The 18,206-nt window shown below is 36.4% G+C and overlaps 11 non-coding genes across 11 annotated transcripts; all 11 read right to left on the minus strand.

Annotated features, from left to right (window-relative positions):
• Positions 1-4,171: 4,171 nt before the first annotated feature.
• Positions 4,172-4,290, minus strand: LOC128196908 (5S ribosomal RNA). Its single transcript, XR_008249314.1, has one exon. It is a non-coding gene; the product is annotated as a 5S ribosomal RNA (ribosomal RNA).
• Positions 4,291-4,486: 196 nt separating this feature from the next.
• On the minus strand, positions 4,487-4,605 carry LOC128196910 (5S ribosomal RNA). Its single transcript, XR_008249316.1, has one exon. It is a non-coding gene; the product is annotated as a 5S ribosomal RNA (ribosomal RNA).
• A 219-nt stretch (positions 4,606-4,824) lies between these two features.
• Positions 4,825-4,943, minus strand: LOC128196929 (5S ribosomal RNA). Its single transcript, XR_008249335.1, has one exon. It is a non-coding gene; the product is annotated as a 5S ribosomal RNA (ribosomal RNA).
• Positions 4,944-5,164: 221 nt separating this feature from the next.
• LOC128196996 (5S ribosomal RNA) lies at positions 5,165-5,283 on the minus strand. The gene has a single exon (XR_008249402.1). It is a non-coding gene; the product is annotated as a 5S ribosomal RNA (ribosomal RNA).
• Positions 5,284-5,503: 220 nt separating this feature from the next.
• LOC128196940 (5S ribosomal RNA) lies at positions 5,504-5,622 on the minus strand. The gene has a single exon (XR_008249346.1). It is a non-coding gene; the product is annotated as a 5S ribosomal RNA (ribosomal RNA).
• Positions 5,623-5,841: 219 nt separating this feature from the next.
• LOC128196917 (5S ribosomal RNA) lies at positions 5,842-5,960 on the minus strand. Its single transcript, XR_008249323.1, has one exon. It is a non-coding gene; the product is annotated as a 5S ribosomal RNA (ribosomal RNA).
• Positions 5,961-6,156: 196 nt separating this feature from the next.
• On the minus strand, positions 6,157-6,275 carry LOC128196911 (5S ribosomal RNA). Its single transcript, XR_008249317.1, has one exon. It is a non-coding gene; the product is annotated as a 5S ribosomal RNA (ribosomal RNA).
• Positions 6,276-6,494: 219 nt separating this feature from the next.
• On the minus strand, positions 6,495-6,613 carry LOC128196930 (5S ribosomal RNA). The gene has a single exon (XR_008249336.1). It is a non-coding gene; the product is annotated as a 5S ribosomal RNA (ribosomal RNA).
• Positions 6,614-6,835: 222 nt separating this feature from the next.
• LOC128196941 (5S ribosomal RNA) lies at positions 6,836-6,954 on the minus strand. Its single transcript, XR_008249347.1, has one exon. It is a non-coding gene; the product is annotated as a 5S ribosomal RNA (ribosomal RNA).
• Positions 6,955-7,174: 220 nt separating this feature from the next.
• On the minus strand, positions 7,175-7,293 carry LOC128196943 (5S ribosomal RNA). Its single transcript, XR_008249349.1, has one exon. It is a non-coding gene; the product is annotated as a 5S ribosomal RNA (ribosomal RNA).
• Positions 7,294-7,512: 219 nt separating this feature from the next.
• Positions 7,513-7,631, minus strand: LOC128196888 (5S ribosomal RNA). Its single transcript, XR_008249294.1, has one exon. It is a non-coding gene; the product is annotated as a 5S ribosomal RNA (ribosomal RNA).
• Between the last annotated feature and the right edge of the window lie 10,575 nt (positions 7,632-18,206).

Raw genomic sequence — 18,206 nt, forward strand, 5'->3', positions numbered from 1 at the left:
CACGAAGGATGATTCTCTTCCGAACACCTCCTTAGACACACCAAGGATGAACCGGCTATTTCCTCTGTCACCGTAGCAGCACTTCACCAGCTCCACAGACAAGAGTTTCACAAGCCGAACAAGAACACACAAGTCTCAAGAATTTCTGAGTATTTTGAGCACAAGGGAAGAGTTTCTGTGTCTCTGGATATTCTTCTTGAGAGGAAATGAGAGTCTATTTATAGACTCATCCAAAGACTCTTCCATTTTTCGTTTTCAGCCTTTCTTACTGTGTTAATCGATTAGCTACAGTGGTTAATCGATTAACACTCCAACGGATAGTCCAACGGCTCTAAAAACGGCTAGTTTTTCAAACGGTCACTGTGTTAATCGATTAACACCCTCTGTTAATCGATTAACGTTAATCGATTAACAGCCCCTGTTAATCGATTAGCTACAGTGTTTTGCTACAGTACATTGCTACAGTAATGTGCTACAGTATTTTGCTACAGTAATTTTACAAAACACTTTCTTTTTCTAATCTAAGTCCTATACATATTTCTAAGAGTATTACAAAAGCTTTCCATAGCAATACAAGTCTTCATAACATCTTGAATCTTGATTTCTTCTTGACTTGATTTGGACATCATCAAAACTTCATTTTCATCATTTTGCTAACAATCTCCCCCTTTTTGATGATGATCAAAAACTCCTTGATTTAAAGCTTTTGGTAATAATCTGTATTTAAAACACAACTTATGGAAGAAAGAGTGCATTAGTGAATAAGCACAAATAGCACAAATAGGCAAATAAGCTTTAAACATTTTCTCCCCCTTTTTGATCATAATTAAAAAGTTGTGTTTGATGTTCTCCCCATAAGATAATACTCCCCCTTAATAAAAGCATGTATGCATATGAGCTAAAAATATTTCAAATTTAAAGATTCATTCAAACATGCACAATAGGATATTTAAAGCAAATATTTTTAGGAGAAAGAGCTTATAAAACATTGTTGAGATCTTCATCTTGAGGGTTGTCATCATTCTTTGCTTCATTTGTTGTCTTCTACAAATCTTCATCATTGCCTGCATGTAATTCAACTGACTCAAGAGGTTTTGCCTCAAGGTCTACAATTTCATCAAAGACAACATGCACACATTCTTCTATTTCAAATGTTTTCCGTTTGAAAAATAGTTCCATCTACCTTGGAATAAAAATTTCTTAATTCTTCTTTTCAAATATTTAGAACAAAACAATATTGTTTTTAAAGAAATTCTAAATTTTAAACAATAAGTACCCAACTATTTTGTATGGGTCCTTTGGGTTAGTTTGAAAATTTGAAATCATTTTACAACCCAAATATATCTACCACTTGGAACACCATAATGCTTAATTTTACATTTGTTAGATGTATGACCCTTTTTCATACAATAAAAGCATGATGCAACATTTGTGTTCCTATAAGTTGTTCCTTTTTCTACCCAAGTTCTACGGGTTATATGATTATGTTTATTTTTAGGAACATACTTATTTTTAACAACCTTATTTTCATTATTTTTACTACATTCTCCAGTGGTTGTATTTTCAGAAAAATATTTGAATTTTATACAAGATTCACAATCATTATTAGCAACATATTTTTCTTTTTCATAATATAAAACTTTACTTTTTAAATTTCTGATTTCTTCCGCTTGATATAAAAATTTATTTTTCAAACTTTTGTTTTCTTCAGATAAATTTGTAAATTCAGTTTTCAAATTATCATTAATTTTAGAGAAATTTTCAGAAGTAATTTTCAAATTTTTATTTTCTTTAAGAATATTTTCAAAATTTAATTTTAACTCTTTGAAATCCTTTTTCAATTTCTTATGAGCTATATCTAATTTTTCGGATTCTACTAATAAAGCAGCATAAGTATCATGCAATTCAGTTTCACTATCATATTGACTAGAATTATCTGAATCGTTAGATGTACTTACTTGGCTTCCAGAGTCATCGTCATCCGCCATTAGACATATGTTTGCTTCTTCATCAGAACTGCTCGAGTCAGAAATTGATTCGTTGTCATTGTCCCATGCGATGTATGCTTTCTTTTTCTTGAAGAATTTCTTTTCTTTCTTTTCTTCACCCTTCTTTTGATTTGGGCAGTCTGCTTTTAAATGTCCTTTTTCTCCGCAACCATAACATCTATAGTTTGAGGAAGATCCTTGATTTTCTCTCTTTTCATTTCTGAATCTCCCTTTGCCTTTTGATTTCATGAACCTATTGAACCTCTTGATGAGTAAACTCAAATTTTCATCTTCTTCTGAGTCTTCATCTTCCATTTTGTTTTTGCTCTTTTCTACCTCAGATTTGAAGGCTAGAGTCTTTTTCTTAGTTTTTGCTTCTTCTTCATCTAGTCTTCCGAGATCCAGTTCATGCTCTCTCAACTTTCCAAATAATGCAGCCATGGTCATTGTGTTGAGATTTTGTGACTCAGAAATTGCAGTCACTTTTGGTTGCCAAGACCTGTCTAAAGATTTCAAAATTTTTATATTAAGCTCATTAGTATCGAAAGACTTACCTAATCCAATAAGATGATTTACTATGTTGGTGAAGCGTTTCTGAACATCTACTATTGTTTCTCCTTGCTTCATCCTGAACATTTCATATTCCTGGATTAAAGTATTCTTTCTAGCTCTCTTAACATCATTTGTACCTTCATGGGTTACTCTAAGTACTTCCCACATTTCTTGTGCAGTTTTACAAATAGAAATCCTGTAAAACTCGTCAACAGTTAAAGCAGATGAAATAATATTACGAGCTTTTACATCATTACCAAATTTTCTCTTATCTTCAACAGTCCATTGGTCACGGGGCTTTGGTTCCTGCATATTGTTAATTGGAACAAAAGGACCAGATACAACAGCATCCCAAATATCTATATCAATAGATTCCATAAATATTTGCATTCTTACCTTCCAGAATGCATAATTTTCACCTGTGAATAGTGGTGGTCTATTGATAGAAGCACCCTCTGCAAAGGTTTGATGTGATCCTGCCATTTGAATGACTATCAAAGCAAGCTCTGATACCAATTGTCAGAGGCGGCTGCAGCGGAATGGTTAGCGTGGAATAACAAACCAAGAGGGTTTTTAATACAAACGTGTGCCTTTTAATTTCTACTCAAATAAACTTACTTAGCAATTAATAAAGACAAATAAAGCAAGAGTAAGGTTGAGAGAAAATTGCACAGATGATTTTATCCTGGTTCGGATCTTACCAATCCTACGTCCAGTCGCTTATCTCAAAACAAGATAAACAATTCACTAATCACAAAACAATTACAAACTACAATCACAAAGATACAATTTGTAAGAGTTTAGAAAACACCTCTCTTGATACCATAAGAGATGAAACTACACCTCCTTTGAGTCTTCACAAAGGATGAACACCTCCTCCGAATACTTCACGAAGGATGATTCTCTTCCGAACACCTCCTTAGACACACCAAGGATGAACCGGCTATTTCCTCTGTCACCGTAGCAGCACTTCACCAGCTCCACAGACAAGAGTTTCACAAGCCGAACAAGAACACACAAGTCTCAAGAATTTCTGAGTATTTTGAGCACAAGGGAAGAGTTTCTGTGTCTCTGGATATTCTTCTTGAGAGGAAATGAGAGTCTATTTATAGACTCATCCAAAGACTCTTCCATTTTTCGTTTTCAGCCTTTCTTACTGTGTTAATCGATTAGCTACAGTGGTTAATCGATTAACACTCCAACGGATAGTCCAACGGCTCTAAAAACGGCTAGTTTTTCAAACGGTCACTGTGTTAATCGATTAACACCCTCTGTTAATCGATTAACGTTAATCGATTAACAGCCCCTGTTAATCGATTAGCTACAGTGTTTTGCTACAGTACATTGCTACAGTAATGTGCTACAGTATTTTGCTACAGTAATTTTACAAAACACTTTCTTTTTCTAATCTAAGTCCTATACATATTTCTAAGAGTATTACAAAAGCTTTCCATAGCAATACAAGTCTTCATAACATCTTGAATCTTGATTTCTTCTTGACTTGATTTGGACATCATCAAAACTTCATTTTCATCATTTTGCTAACAGTGTAGGCGGTACTTTGGAACTTGGTTGCAACTAACAAGGACGGAAAAAAACGTCAAAAAGGAAAAAAAAAAAACGTCAAAAAAGAGGTGCAACACGAGGACTTCCCAGGAGGTCACCCATCCTAGTACTACTCTCGCCCAAGCACGCTTAACTGCGGAGTTCTGATGGGATCCGGTGCATTAGTGCTGGTATGATCGCACCAGCCAATCTTTGCACGATCAATGTACATATCGCTTCGGCAGCGTGTACAAGTTTCAAGACTTCGAGACACGCGTGCGAGTGACCTGAGGTGGATGGTTTGTATCCGAAAAAGCCGTGATAACAGTTAGTTGGAGTCGTGTAGGCGGTACTTTGGAACTTGGTTGCAACTAACAAGGACGGAAAAAAACGTCAAAAAAGAGGTGCAACACGAGGACTTCCCAGGAGGTCACCCATCCTAGTACTACTCTCGCCCAAGCACGCTTAACTGCGGAGTTCTGATGGGATCCGGTGCATTAGTGCTGGTATGATCGCACCAGCCAATCTTTGCACGATCAATGTACATATCGCTTCGGCAGCGTGTACAAGTTTCAAGACTTCGAGACACGCGTGCGAGTGACCTGAGGTGGATGGTTTGTATCCGAAAAAGCCGTGATAACAGTTAGTTGGAGTCGTGTAGGCGGTACTTTGGAACTTGGTTGCAACTAACAAGGACGGAAAAAAACGTCAAAAAGGAAAAAAAAAAAACGTCAAAAAAGAGGTGCAACACGAGGACTTCCCAGGAGGTCACCCATCCTAGTACTACTCTCGCCCAAGCACGCTTAACTGCGAAGTTCTGATGGGATCCGGTGCATTAGTGCTGGTATGATCGCACCTGCCAATCTTTGCACGATCAATGTACATATCGCTTCGGCAGCGTGTACAAGTTTCAAGACTTCGAGACACGCGTGCGAGTGACCTGAGGTGGATGGTTTGTATCCGAAAAAGCCGTGATAACAGTTAGTTGGAGTCGTGTAGGCGGTACTTTGGAACTTGGTTGCAACTAACAAGGACGGAAAAAAACGTCAAAAAGGAAAAAAAAAAAAAACGTCAAAAAAGAGGTGCAACACGAAGACTTCCCAGGAGGTCACCCATCCTAGAACTACTCTCGCCCAAGCACGCTTAACTGCGGAGTTCTGATGGGATCCGGTGCATTAGTGCTGGTATGATCGCACCTGCCAATCTTTGCACGATCAATGTACATATCGCTTCGGCAGCGTGTACAAGTTTCAAGACTTCGAGACACGCGTGCGAGTGACCTGAGGTGGATGGTTTGTATCCGAAAAAGCCGTGATAACAGTTAGTTGGAGTCGTGTAGGCGGTACTTTGGAACTTGGTTGCAACTAACAAGGACGGAAAAAAACGTCAAAAAGGAAAAAAAAAAAAACGTCAAAAAAGAGGTGCAACACGAGGACTTCCCAGGAGGTCACCCATCCTAGAACTACTCTCGCCCAAGCACGCTTAACTGCGGAGTTCTGATGGGATCCGGTGCATTAGTGCTGGTATGATCGCACCTGCCAATCTTTGCACGATCAATGTACATATCGCTTCGGCAGCGTGTACAAGTTTCAAGACTTCGAGACACGCGTGCGAGTGACCTGAGGTGGATGGTTTGTATCCGAAAAAGCCGTGATAACAGTTAGTTGGAGTCGTGTAGGCGGTACTTTGGAACTTGGTTGCAACTAACAAGGACGGAAAAAAACGTCAAAAAGGAAAAAAAAAAAACGTCAAAAAAGAGGTGCAACACGAGGACTTCCTAGGAGGTCACCCATCCTAGTACTACTCTCGCCCAAGCACGCTTAACTGCGGAGTTCTGATGGGATCCGGTGCATTAGTGCTGGTATGATCGCACCTGCCAATCTTTGCACGATCAATGTACATATCGCTTCGGCAGCGTGTACAAGTTTCAAGACTTCGAGACACGCGTGCGAGTGACCTGAGGTGGATGGTTTGTATCCGAAAAAGCCGTGATAACAGTTAGTTGGAGTCGTGTAGGCGGTACTTTGGAACTTGGTTGCAACTAACAAGGACGGAAAAAAACGTCAAAAAAGAGGTGCAACACGAGGACTTCCCAGGAGGTCACCCATCCTAGTACTACTCTCGCCCAAGCACGCTTAACTGCGGAGTTCTGATGGGATCCGGTGCATTAGTGCTGGTATGATCGCACCAGCCAATCTTTGCACGATCAATGTACATATCGCTTCGGCAGCGTGTACAAGTTTCAAGACTTCGAGACACGCGTGCGAGTGACCTGAGGTGGATGGTTTGTATCCGAAAAAGCCGTGATAACAGTTAGTTGGAGTCGTGTAGGCGGTACTTTGGAACTTGGTTGCAACTAACAAGGACGGAAAAAAACGTCAAAAAGGAAAAAAAAAAAACGTCAAAAAAGAGGTGCAACACGAGGACTTCCCAGGAGGTCACCCATCCTAGTACTACTCTCGCCCAAGCACGCTTAACTGCGAAGTTCTGATGGGATCCGGTGCATTAGTGCTGGTATGATCGCACCTGCCAATCTTTGCACGATCAATGTACATATCGCTTCGGCAGCGTGTACAAGTTTCAAGACTTCGAGACACGCGTGCGAGTGACCTGAGGTGGATGGTTTGTATCCGAAAAAGCCGTGATAACAGTTAGTTGGAGTCGTGTAGGCGGTACTTTGGAACTTGGTTGCAACTAACAAGGACGGAAAAAAACGTCAAAAAGGAAAAAAAAAAAAAAACGTCAAAAAAGAGGTGCAACACGAGGACTTCCCAGGAGGTCACCCATCCTAGAACTACTCTCGCCCAAGCACGCTTAACTGCGGAGTTCTGATGGGATCCGGTGCATTAGTGCTGGTATGATCGCACCTGCCAATCTTTGCACGATCAATGTACATATCGCTTCGGCAGCGTGTACAAGTTTCAAGACTTCGAGACACGCGTGCGAGTGACCTGAGGTGGATGGTTTGTATCCGAAAAAGCCGTGATAACAGTTAGTTGGAGTCGTGTAGGCGGTACTTTGGAACTTGGTTGCAACTAACAAGGACGGAAAAAAACGTCAAAAAGGAAAAAAAAAAAAACGTCAAAAAAGAGGTGCAACACGAGGACTTCCCAGGAGGTCACCCATCCTAGAACTACTCTCGCCCAAGCACGCTTAACTGCGGAGTTCTGATGGGATCCGGTGCATTAGTGCTGGTATGATCGCACCTGCCAATCTTTGCACGATCAATGTACATATCGCTTCGGCAGCGTGTACAAGTTTCAAGACTTCGAGACACGCGTGCGAGTGACCTGAGGTGGATGGTTTGTATCCGAAAAAGCCGTGATAACAGTTAGTTGGAGTCGTGTAGGCGGTACTTTGGAACTTGGTTGCAACTAACAAGGACGGAAAAAAACGTCAAAAAGGAAAAAAAAAAAACGTCAAAAAAGAGGTGCAACACGAGGACTTCCCAGGAGGTCACCCATCCTAGTACTACTCTCGCCCAAGCACGCTTAACTGCGGAGTTCTGATGGGATCCGGTGCATTAGTGCTGGTATGATCGCACCTGCCAATCTTTGCACGATCAATGTACATATCGCTTCGGCAGCGTGTACAAGTTTCAAGACTTCGAGACACGCGTGCGAGTGACCTGAGGTGGATGGTTTGGATCCGAAAAAGCCGTGATAACAGTTAGTTGGAGTCGTGTAGGCGGTACTTTGGAACTTGGTTGCAACTAACAAGGACGGAAAAAAACGTCAAAAAGGAAAAAAAAAACGTCAAAAAAGAGGTGCAAATTTTAAAATAATCCTAACTTTTGCTCCGGTTAACCGTTTTTCTATTATTATATATGCATTTTGGGTAGAAAAAAATTTCTGATACCGTGGTAGCTCGCGTAGCCAGCTAGTGGGTCCAGATCTCCCAAAAAATATTGTTTTCTATCTTTTCATAAATTATTTTGTTTTTTCGGAAACTTTGAAAAATTATTTAAAATAGTCACTTTGACTTTTGTGCTGAATCTGTGAGTGTTTTTGATATTTATATTTTCGTTTAAATATTTTCTTCTAAAGACATGCTATTTATATTTTCTTTTAAAAAGGTGTTCTTATATACCTAAAAGGGTGTTTAATAACATGAAACATTTCTTTCGAATCAATATTTTTCTTTCAAAATGACTTAAAATGTGAATAGACAGCAGCACACGAATAAGAATTTTCTAATACACATAAACGCGACAAAGAAGGTGAGGTGGAAGGTGCAAAAAATAAATTATATGTTTGTAGTATGTAAAAGCACGTTTGCTCAGAAAATCAAATAGTATAATTGGGACCACTGTGTTGTCTGTTTTATAACCATTTTTGTGGCTGTCACAACTTTACTGAATAATATGTGTGCCATTCTTGACTCGTTGCTGGACCAATGCAGCAAGACAAACTACTTGTTGATATCTTCTGAGGTTTATTCATATAGTAGAGATATTTTAATTTGTATTAGATAGAATATTAGAGTATCATTTTTTTTCTAATGATTTTTCTTTTATAATGTTATTATTTATTTTATTTACACTCATTTATTCTAAAAATTAATTAATAATATTTAAATTTAATAATTTACTTTTAAAATGTTTAATTAATAACTAATTTCGTAGGAATGTTAATAGAGTTGGAGAGGGCGTCAATATATATCCTCTTAGTCAACTGTTATAACATATCTGATAGCATACATTATACTCAAACCACTTCTAATGTCAACTCTAGACAACAAGTCTAGACTGTTTGACTCAACTGAGCTAAACACTAAGTGTTTTAATTCTCTTCAGAATTTACAACATAGTTTAGTAAACAAAAGTACAGATTGATAACTCTCAAAGAAAGGATATAAACAATACAAAGAATTTTGTGATTTGCTAAGGTTTTTCACTTCTAGAAACATATCCAACTTCACTTCTAGAAACATATCCAACATCTAGGAAAACACGTACGTCTTAGGAATAGTAAAACATCTAGGAAAACATTTAGGAATAGAAAAACAATTAGGTTAAAACACCTAAACGCATGACCAAATGGTTTTTTGTCTAAAAGCATCCAAGAGAGATCAAGCTAAATGCTCAACGCTAACAATACCTTAAATAAGTATTCGACATCTCTTGAAAACAAAAATTAGTCGAGACAATGTCTTTAACAAAACCTTTTAAAAGACTGAATTGTTAAATTATAAGAAAATCTTAAACAAGCTAAACGCTATATGACCAAAGACTAAATCTAAAGAAGCGTTTACTTGACCAGAAGATACCATCAACTTAACAAATACCTCATCTTACGATGAAGTAGATATCATGCTAGGTATTCGTCGTGAAAAAGAGCTTAATAAATAAATGCTACCTAACGGAAGAAAATCAAGAGCACTTTGTTGTTCTGAGAAAGCATTAAATGACATTAAATGCTCAACATTCAAAAACAACAAAAGTGATAAGTAAAGACATATCTACTGCATGCACAATTTACTCTAATTTTGCAAATAAGCTATTTTACACGCATCTATAGTGCTACATATCAAATATAAAAATGTGGACATTAGAGAAAAAGGAGATAATCATGGAAAGTTCCTCACTTGAAGCAAAGTCTAAAATGTTCATACAACCTACTTATAGCAAAGGAATGAAAAAACATGTCTGCTCTAACAAAAGTTGACTTACACAACACCTACTATGAAAAGAAGAAAGAGAAATTACAAGTATCAAAACTATCAATTACAAATCTAGTCCCGGACATATATCCATGAAGTCCATAACTAAAGAGGATAGCTTAAGAGCACAAGAAAATCTTACAATGACATATTCATCCTAAAGAGAAGAACAGAGAAAATAACTCAAAGAAAAAAATACATCTGAACTGAAGAAAAGAGAAGAGAAAAGAAGAGAAAAATAGAAAAAGAGAAAAAAAATACTCTCGAGCTTAAGCGTCAAAATCCTTACTATTGTAAGAGAGAAGAGAAAAACACATGCGAATGTTTAGACTACATTGTATTGTAATCAAATGCTCTAGTATAGAGATTTAGTCTGAACTACCTGTAACCAATCGTTGATTGCAATTCTGAAGTGAATTAAAACACTTGCAACCGAACTCTGTTTGAGTTAAGGAATCTAGGCACGGTAGTCTAGTACTCGGAGTGGTTCGAATACTCAAAGGAAAGCTCGAGAGGGAGCTGAGTACCAAGAATGGTGCGAATACTCAAAGGGAATCTCGGTAAGGGTGCTGAGTACTAGGAGTGGTGCTAATACTCAGAGTAAATCTCGACGAGGTAGCTGAGTACCATAAGTGGTGCTAATACTCATTTGTAATCTTGTGAAAATTATAGTGGAACCTCTGCGAAGGAGATTGGACGTAGCTCAATTGGAGCGAACCAATATAAAATATCTTGTGTTATTTTCTATTCTCTTAACTAAACGATCCGTTTTTAAAATCTGCAGTTGAGCTTTATTTTTCAAATACAAGAACTTCTAAGTTAAACGATTATTTTTCTTCAAGGAAGTTCTTACAAAACACTACAGTAAATTTATTTTAAATAACACGACAAAATTATCAACGCATATATATATATATATATATATATATATATATATATATATATATATATATATATATATATATATATATATATATATATATATATATATATATATATATATATATGTATATATATTTCAAGAGCTCGATAGCGTGCTATATTATCAAATGGGTTGTGAAAACATTTTTCATAAACACTATTCAACTCCCCTTTGTGTTTTTCAGGTACTTCAAAGGTGGTAGAGAGTGTTGGGTGAGGGAAAGGGAAGGCTAAATATTGGGTTTGGAAAGAATAAACTCGTATAATTTCTTCCCGATTTTGCTAAATAGAGAGATCGTTTAAACATAGTGAAATATTTTGTTGTTGAACTACCTTTGTTACAGAAATGGATTAGTGCCATCTAGAGGTGATGTTATTGGCATTAAAAGAATTTCCTTGAACGATACTCCCTTGCTCCCATTATGTAATTTTCTATATGACGTTGAGCAAGATCAGCGTTTAATAGTTTCTTCAGATACCATTTTCTTGATCATTATATTCCATAGGTCGAGAGGAACGTTAAGGTTGATCCAATTCTCAAGAGAAAGTTTTGTTGGCTTGTGTTTAATGGGGTTAGCATAAGTGAACTTTCTTATAATGAAAACATCATATGTAGAGATGTTGTTTGTTTGTTTGGTAGACATTGAGAGGGATGGTTACAAGGTGTTTTTGAACGTGTTTGGAGATTTAGGGTTTCACATAGAAATTTCTTTGAAACTCTGTGTGAGAGAGAGATAAGATAAGACTCGAGAGATTATGGAAATATAAGAGTTTTTGGGCAAAGATATGAAAGAGTTGAAGTATTGGCTTTGGTTTTTGTAGAAATAGTTTGACCAATATTCTCAACCAAGAGGGGGGTGAATTGGTTTTCCCCTTTAAAAAATTATTCTTTAAAAAACTTTTCGAAATCTTTGAAGCTTTCTTGGAATGCAATCAATCAAGAACAAAGATAATGTAAAAGTGTAGGGAAAGAGAGATTCACACAGTTGGTTATACTAGTTCGACCAACTGCCTACATCTAGTTTTCCTTCAATCAACCTTAGATGAAGGGATACCATTATATTGATAGAGTTCTTACAAGCAAGACATACAGAGAACAATACTCTCAATGTACTCTCCTTCTTAACTCAATACCAACTATAGCAACCTAGAAAGATCACCCACTTTCTATCACCCTTAGAGTAATACAACCTTTAAGTCGGGGAACTTCACCAAATCCTTTTTCTGGCCGAAGTAATAGGGAAAACAATCAACCTTGATTACAGATAAATCTGATCTCCAGAAGTACACCTTGAAGTGCAAATATGATCAACAGTGAAACCACAATTGTTGTTGCAATAAGCTTTAAGAGTTTCTTTCAAATGTAGCAATCTTGATTCTTGAAGATTTCAGGACGCTCCTAAAATTAAAATCTCAACAAAAAGTCAGTTATAAAAGATATGAATCATAAAAATTATTGAATACAGAGAGCAATATGTCTATTTATAGATTTCTGAAGTCTGACGCATTTTAATCGATTATGCAATTAATGTAATCGGTTAAGCATTTCCTTCAGCTTTAACACTTTTACATTTGTACAAAATTTAACAGATTAAAATTGCATGCAATCGATTAAACAATTCATACAAGCCACAACTTTGAAAAATATGACCGTTATGACAGTTATGACTTTTTAAGAAAAAAGTTTTCATATGAAACACAGTTTAACCGATTAGGAAAATAACAAAATCTTTCATTCATAATACCTTAATGCAATCGATAAAATATGGAGGCATAACCACGAGTTTTAATCGATTTTCCACATAATCTAATCAGTTAAAACTTGATGTTTTGCCTTTGTTTAACATATATTGATATATGATGAATTTAACAGATTATGCAAACAACTATTTCGCCATTTGTTGTGCAAGAAACTATAAAACATTTCTTTTGTCATCATCAAAGCCACATATGTGAGATATGGGTTCAGTTATAGAGGGAAATGGACGATTACTATTTTAGAGTATTAATTGTTTTTGGGAAATAGTGATCGAGGAGTCATAATGTCCATTAAATCACAATTTATGAATTTTGTACGGTTAGGTAAGGTGATAGAGATTTTAAATATTTCTTCAATCTAGACAGTCCTCAAAAGAATCATTTAGTTGTACTTTGTACTAAACACAATTATGCATGCAAATATGATGTGTCTTTAGACGATGTGCCTTAGACGATGTGTCTTAGACCAGACAATTGATTATGAAATCTCTAAATGATATGTCTTTTAATGTTTTTCACTAGATGCAATGTGTGAGCACTAGATGCATTGAAGTATAACATTCAGTCAACATGTTTCATGCCCAAAAGATTTTTCAAATATTCAAATATTTCTTCAACTAAAGGTTTTGTAAAAATATCAACAAGTTCATCTCTAGTTTTTATATATTGTAAATCATTAATTTCTTTTTGTACATAATCACGAATGAAGTGGTGTCTTATTTCAATATGTTTAGGTACACCAATAGCAACATTATTAAAACAAAAGAAAGGAATTTTACTCTCGTAGACGCCATAGTCTTGAAGCTTATTCTTGGTCCAAAGAAGTTGTGAACAACAACTGGCTGCTGATATGTATTCTGCTTTAGCTATGGAAAGAGCAATTGTTTCTTGCTTCTTACTTGTCCAAGAGACGAGGTTTCCTCCTATGAAATGACATCCTTCACTTGTACTTTTTCTTTCAACTTTGTCTCCAAGCTAATTTGCATCACAATATCCGAGAAGTCTGTACGATTCTCTTCCTTTAAAGCAAAGACCAAGATTAAACGTTCCAATTAGATAACGAAAGTTGCATTTAACAACATTTAAGTGAGTTTTGTCAAGGATTTGATTAAAATATAGCACATAAATAAACATTAAAAATAATATCAGGCAAGACACTATAAGATATAGAAGCGAACCTATCATTTGACGATAGATGGTGTTGTCCACTTTTATAGAGCTCTCATCTAACCCCAAGCTAGTTGTTGGATGCATTGGACTCTTTATCTTCTTTGTTTCTTCCAACTTGAACTTTATAAGCATCTCTTTAAAATACTTTGTCTGGTCAACGTAGATAGTGTTTGCTTCTTGCATGGTTTGCAATCCCATAAAAAATATTAGTTAATCTATCGTGCTTATTTCAAACCCGTCCTGCATCATTTGGGGAATTAGAAAAGAAACTGAGGATGAAATGTATAATTAAGTTAGGAGAGATATTCCATTCTTTGGTAAGGACATTAGTGCATTAATATACTTAGCTTAGGAAAGGACAATTGATGAGATGCATCCATTTTTTTGCTAGAAATAGTAAATCTTATGTTCTTAACATATAACTTTCTAGATTTGAAGAGCATGAAAGAGAGTGGTGGAGTCAAAGGCAACTGGTACGACTGTCGCGGTCATACAAATTTGATACAAAAATTATGCAGTATAGTCTAGGATTTGACTCCTAGGTCGTCTCTCAAGGACCAATTTTTGTCGGTTCAGTCTTACACGAAAAAGGGATGGTTTTGTGGATGTTTTGTACGGAAAATAAAATTTAAAACTGGAAATTAAATAAAACAGAATTAAAAACACTGAAATAAATCTTAACGACGGTAAAAACTGAACGGTAAAAGACTGTAAAAATAGAAAATGGAAAATTACGCAGTGTGCGGTAAAAGACGGTAAAAATCAGTAAACGGAAAATTTAACAGTGTTTGAAATTAAAATGCTGGAACAATAAACATGCAAAAACATAACAGCAGTGTAAATAAAATTTACCCAAAGCAACAGTGAAAATGAACAGTAAAAACAACGTTGAAAATAAACTGAACGGTAAAAAGAAATGACTGAATTTAACTGTGTGGAAAATCATTACTGGTAAAATTTAACAGATAAAATAAAAACACTTAACATGAAAATAAAATTCATCAAAGATTCAATACTTGAAATTAAATTCGTTGAACAGTACAACTAAAAATGAAATGACACGTTCAGAAATGAAAACTACGTTTTGGCACTGAAATTAAAATACAGAGAGTTTTGGAAGAGGAAGAGGCAAGAGCCTCCTCCCAGACGTGGGTAGTTCCTACACTACTCCTAAAATCCACTAAAATCTGCTTCCCAAATCTTAATTTAATAAAATTCAGCACTTTGCTTTGCATGCCAAGCCATCAACTCCATTTCCCTCTTCTTTCTTTACGTGATTTGCAGCCACAAAATAAAGAAAGCTGTGAGGTGGCCCCTTCTCCATCCAGCTTCACGGGTTTAGATTTCATAAGCCAAAGACAAAATTCTCCAAGACTATATGGTGGCTCTCACTTTCACGTGTGCAGCCCATGTATCTCCTTTTATCCATTTTTTAGTGATAAATGTTATTGTGGCAGCTAGCACCTAATATTGTATTTCCTTGTCTGGATGATTCAAGTACAGCCCACAAACACTTGGATTTAGCCAATTTCTTTTCTTTTTTTTTAATTCAGCCACATACGTGGCTTCCTCTTTCATTGCTAGACCGTGATCCTTTTACTCTACAACAACTGATTGCAGCGTGTGCTGCCTTCCTTTTCTCATCTTGTACCACTTCTTCTTAAGCATTTCCAATCAAGCTCTTATCCGTGTGCACTTCCATAATTGAATTTCACACCTCTTTTCTTTATTTTAGCTTAAAATAAAATTGATATGGCATTTCTCTAAGTCCCAAAATTTTATCAAAAATTTCCCTACAGTCAATAATAAAAATAATAGGCTCAAATAATTCAAATTAATTAAAATAAGAATTTCTGATCAAAATAAGCACAATTAGAGAAAATGGGGAAATATTAGACATTTAAGCACAGTTCCCTGATTATTTCTTGTACAATAAACTAAGTGAAGAGAAGAAAATAATGATTCATCAGCAACCTAGTGACAAAAAAGGTAGAAAATCCTCCATTCATGATTGAAATACATTAAAAGTTTCCATGAGAAGAAATTTTGTTCCTTCTTCAACAAAGAAAGGCCTAGAATTAATTGTAAAACTTATTCAAGAGGGAAAGACTTTCATTAGAAGCCTAGATGATTTCTTCTATAGGGAAACTTTGTTTGAAGAAAAACTTGAAAAATTCTTATATCACTACAATAAATGTTGCAATTACATACGGATAGTTACATACGGATTATAATCTGTATGTAATATAGGTATTACATACGGAGTCTGAAAAAGGAGTTACATACGGATATTACATACATATTTATACCTACCAAAATTTCATATGTAACTTCCGTATGCAATATATGCGCGTGGTGGTAGTAGAATTACTTAAGGATTAGGTCCGTATGTAACTGGTAGAATCTGTATGTAACTATAAACAAATGTTACCTGCCAAAGTTACATATAGATCGGGTAAAGAGAAATTGAATTTAGGTTAACCCTCTTTACTCGAAGCCTCAGTCGAGCTACTTCTCTCTCTCGAGCCCTAATACCCAACCTCTGCGCTCTCCAGCCCTAATACTCCACTACTCTCGAACCTTTAGTCGATCTCTCTGTCACAAGATTCACTCGACCTTTCCTCTCAAACCTTTCTTCTCTAGAGCCGTCACTCGAGCTCTCTTCTCCCTAGCCTTTTGTTCTGTCCAATCCTCACTCCACCTCCCTTCTCTCAAAACCTGTTCGAAGGTTTTTCCCATCGTCGCCAATGCCAAACAATCTCGGTCAGCAAACAGTTTCATTCGGCCTTCGTGGTTCGGTGTGAGTCTACGTTGCGTTGTTGGTTAGGTTGACGTTGAGACCTTTATCTCGTAAATGATTCTTCTCTTCCTTCATTTTCGTAGTAATCTGTAATGCCTAAAATGTTTAAAATCGAAAAAAGGGTCAAACACGCGAACACTAATCTATGTTAATTTTTTTTAATTGGCCCATTTTTGGTTCGTCTCGCAAGACGTAGTTCAATTGTGACGAGGCATCGATTAAGGTTGGTGGTTGATAACGATTGAATGTACCGTTATTTGATACTAAAAACACCCTGTTTGACTTAGAAACTAGCTTGAAATCAAAGTTTTGTGGGAATAAGAGAGTTGAAGAAGAATTTAATGGTTTTGTGCTAGATTCCCTTGTTTTCAACAGAAATTGAGATGATTTGGAAGAAGAGTTGAAGCAGTAAGGAGTTGGAACTCAGGAAGAGATGGAAAAGCATCAGAAAGAAGGATCGTAGCAGCGCTGAGTGCCACTTAAAGGGCCCTCAACGCCAGAGTACACTGGCTCACGCTTGGCTGCCCTTTTTCTGGAGCCTTCAGCGCAGGATGCCCCTGGTTCGCGCTTGGGCACCCATTTCAGGGGCGCTAAGCGCCACTTCCTCTTGTCGCACCACGCCTGCTTGCCTTCTGAGCTGACCCTGAGCGCCAGTTTTGACCCGCACACCGCCTGGGCGCCCTTAGTGGGGCGTTGAGCGCTAGTCTCGTGGGCTTGGACCAGTTTTCTGTTATTTTTATGTTCTATTTAAGGACTTGGACGACCTAGGGTTCATCTCATTGGACGAAATAGGGACAAAAACAAACTTTTTGCTCCCTCAAAGGCAGATTTGGATGCGGAAGCTCCTATCTTCAATTTCTAGGGTTTTATCTTTCATTCTTTTTCCATTATTCATCTAGTTTCACCATGTCAATGGTGAACTAAACTCTATTTGTTGTTGGGGAATGATGTAACCTTTGTAAACTCTCATGTATTGAATTTATTTTTGATTATATATGCTTCTTTCACTAATTGTTAGGGTAATTCTTCTTTGCGTATTGCTTGCTTTGTTTAACTCATTCATTAGCATGATGTATGATTGCATGAGTACCGGAAGGTATCTTACAATTCATGTTCTGGAGAATTATTCCCAGAAGCAGTATTGCTCAGGAATGGGGGTATGAGTTCTGGTTGTCTTACGCTTTCTATCTTCAAAATTAATTATTAGGAATGCCAGGAATCGTATGAACTAATAATTAAGGATATGCTTTCTTTGCCGAGGCATCGGGTTTTAAATATTTAAGATAGTGACATTGACATTGACATTAACGAAGAAGTAGAATTCGTATATACATGAGAGTAAACTAGGTGAAATCTAACCCCAACAACATATTCATCCTATAATATCAAATTCGTTCATCTTTGGACTTTTGTCCAATTGATCAAATTGCATGCATATTTACTTTTCAGTATTTGCATTCTAAACCAAAAGAGTTTGTTTTCAAGTCTTATTTAATCAAGAAATCACATAACTGTTTAGGCCGTGAGTCTCTAGGGAAATGATACTTGGTCTTACCATGTTTATTACTTGATACGATTCGGTACACTTGCCGGAGTCTTAACAGTGGTGCGAAGGCCCTTATAGTGAAGGAACCAAAAAAAAGTGTTTTTAATTTCCTCTTTTGCTTGGTTTTCTATGCAATGTACTTCGATATATATATATATATCTATATATATATATATAATGTTTATTTTTAAGTATTGTGGACTGTATTAACAATGTAAACTCCTAATTGTTAAGATCTATGTCATCGATGAGAAAAGAGAAAGAG

Source organism: Vigna angularis, chromosome 5 (genome assembly GCF_016808095.1).
Source record: "Vigna angularis cultivar LongXiaoDou No.4 chromosome 5, ASM1680809v1, whole genome shotgun sequence".
Taxonomy (NCBI): domain Eukaryota; kingdom Viridiplantae; phylum Streptophyta; class Magnoliopsida; order Fabales; family Fabaceae; genus Vigna; species Vigna angularis.